Source organism: Melanotaenia boesemani, chromosome 3, assembly GCF_017639745.1.
Source record: "Melanotaenia boesemani isolate fMelBoe1 chromosome 3, fMelBoe1.pri, whole genome shotgun sequence".
NCBI classification, from domain to species: Eukaryota; Metazoa; Chordata; class Actinopteri; order Atheriniformes; family Melanotaeniidae; genus Melanotaenia; species Melanotaenia boesemani.
In genome coordinates, this window is record NC_055684.1 from 2,941,793 (window position 1) to 2,944,460 (window position 2,668).

The window sequence follows — 2,668 nt, forward strand, 5'->3', positions numbered from 1 at the left end:
AGCCTGCTTTCCCACTACCCCCCATAAACTGGAGTTCTCTCAGGTACCGACGAGCCACCTGTTTGCCCAACTCCTCTTGGGTAATATCTCTGATGGTTCTAGCAGACCATTTCACTGTCAGATCTACAGGGCTTGTTAGTTCACCTAAGGTAGCAGGGTCAATTTTAACAATCCTCCCAACAACAACAAGTGTAAACCCTAATAGGTTATACCTTTAACAAATGTCATTAGGTGACGTGCCCTTTAAATTGTCCAAAAGCACGGACATGAACAACTCACATGGAAAACAAAATACAATGGTTCAAATAGTTCAATTAGTTCAGTTATAACTTCAGTCAACCGTCATTGTTAAGTTCCAGTACTGTACCTTTAAGTTGACACGTGCACTTTTACTACTGTCCTTTCCAGTTAAATGCACATTGTGTTCGGTATTTCACATTTAGTGTTCAAGGCTAGTTAACTGTTCAGCTAGGTTTTAGTTTGATGCATCAAGTTTATTTTATATTTGTCAGGCCTGACCCCAAAGAAAAATATTCTGAGATCTCAGATAAAAAAAAATACAAAAAAAAAAAGGGGTAGATCCTCACGAAACCAAGGGAAATCCTCCTAGGTTCTACCACCCTCCTGGGACGAGGTGGCCATGGAAGTTTAACACGTCCAGTGAAGACATCTCAGGCTGCTACCAGATCCAGGCACAGCACAGCTCTGTCCTTAGAAGAGAGTCCAACAAAAAAACCAGCCTGCACACAAGTGTGCCGAGCAATTACTAAATATGAAAAATAAAAATGCACATTCTACCAAAATGCATTACTTATGTATCTCAATACCACTAATAAACGTTTTTCAAAACAATTTCAGCTTAACTGTCATCTTTACACAGTTATTGGCAATAAACAATGCAAATAAATCACAAAAAAATAACCAAAATATAATTAGGTGAAACGTGGAAAGCTACATGCACATACGATCTCATACCAAGTCACAGCGACACCCACGTGTAGGTACGCTAGCTTAGAAGCTCATGGTAAAGCTAATGTGGCAACTAGCTCATTAGCAACATATAGCAACCACATTTTCCACAACACCATATCCTGACTGGTTTTATGAACATTTGGCAACTTACATTACATCTATTTTAGTGTAATCCTCTTATTGTACAACCATAAATGCTAAATGCATAAATGAAACTGCTGACTCACCAGGATATTCGAAGAAAAAAACAAAAAGTTCACTCGAAGCCCGCAGTTGTCTACCAACTCATTTCACATCTCCCTTAGAAAGATAAACCATAGCTTAATAACTAACATTCAAAGTTACATTTTATGCTAAAACAAAGTCATTATCTTACTCAAAATCGCGTTAATCAGAGCCGCTTAGCCTGCTCGGCTCCGGGAGCATGTGTAAAAAACTTCTCTCGCTCTGCTTCAGTGAAGTGCCGTGTGTGGCGCTGCGGTGCATTCACGGACCATAGGACAAAACAATTTTTGGCGAAACACTGCTACGTTCAAAGAAAATAAGTAACTTTAGCCTCAAAATAACCCTGGGTTACATGTACATGTCAACCAATGTTGTGATTACAAGAGTAATTTATACAAAGCAGCCTCCAACCTGACATGCGAGCTTCCAGATATGTGTGAGGGGAGGCCAAGGGAAACTGCTCCACTTATAACCACCATGGGAATCACAGGGACTATACCACTGGTGGACTGTGCTTTGGCAAAGTTCAAGAAGGAAGTGTCCTCTCCTATCTCCTCCCAATATGGAGCCCACCTAAAACATGTTTGCATTCCAATGCACCACCACGACCATCGGCCATTTTTTGGGCCCCACCAAGTGCTGCTTTGTGCTGAGCCACCATCAGCAACTCTACATGATGTCTCTTGAAACATCCCATGACATGGCCCACCGAATTGAGGAGAGCACAAGGCAGCAGAGTTCACTGCAGGAATGGCATCTCTTAAGCAAGCCGCGTGTGATATCCTCCAGATTTAGGTATGTGCAGTTTTCATGATGTTATGCTTTATACACTGGCCTGATGTTATGTCATGTACACTACCACTCAAAAGATTGGGATCACTTTCAGTGTTCTTGTTTTTAATGGAGATTGGCTTGAATAGTTAATATAGTTATAAACAGATGATGATCTTGTTACAATACTGGACGCAAAATTTGCTTCGTTACTAGGGAACACCTTGGGGGCTAATCAGTAAGTAATGGGTAGTTAACCAGTACTTACTGGTGACCACAAAGACCAGGCTTATTAGGGAAGGTACCGTATGACTGTTAACTTCAGATTACTTTAAGCTAACATGTGCATGCTATATGTTTAAGTGTTATAGCAGCAGTATTTTATTTACCGTGAAGTGTTTCTTTAGGACACTGTATTTAATTTACAAGACTTACACACACACTTTACCGATAGCTTAAGTGCTTTCAGACCGAAGCCCTGCAGTGGTCAATTAGGCAAAAAATCAGCATCAGAGGTCAGATTCCTCAACACTATTGTAACCAGATAATGTTATTTCGGATGTCATGTTTTAATGTCGTTGCAAATCAGTGTAATTTGACAACTTTTTCTTCATTTAAAAGAAAAAATGTGACCACACTTTGGTTTTGTGATCTAAAAGTGGAATGATAATATCTTGTAAAGATGTTTATAAGTGATTTT

At 39.8% G+C, this 2,668-nt stretch overlaps 1 long non-coding RNA gene across 1 annotated transcript; it reads right to left on the reverse strand.

The window, feature by feature from the left end:
* Positions 1-295: 295 nt before the first annotated feature.
* LOC121637468 lies at positions 296-1,499 on the reverse strand. The gene is made up of 3 exons (XR_006009846.1): positions 1,349-1,499; positions 1,200-1,272; positions 296-740 (listed from the first exon to the last, which is right to left on the reverse strand). It is a non-coding gene; the product is annotated as an uncharacterized LOC121637468 (long non-coding RNA).
* Between the last annotated feature and the right edge of the window lie 1,169 nt (positions 1,500-2,668).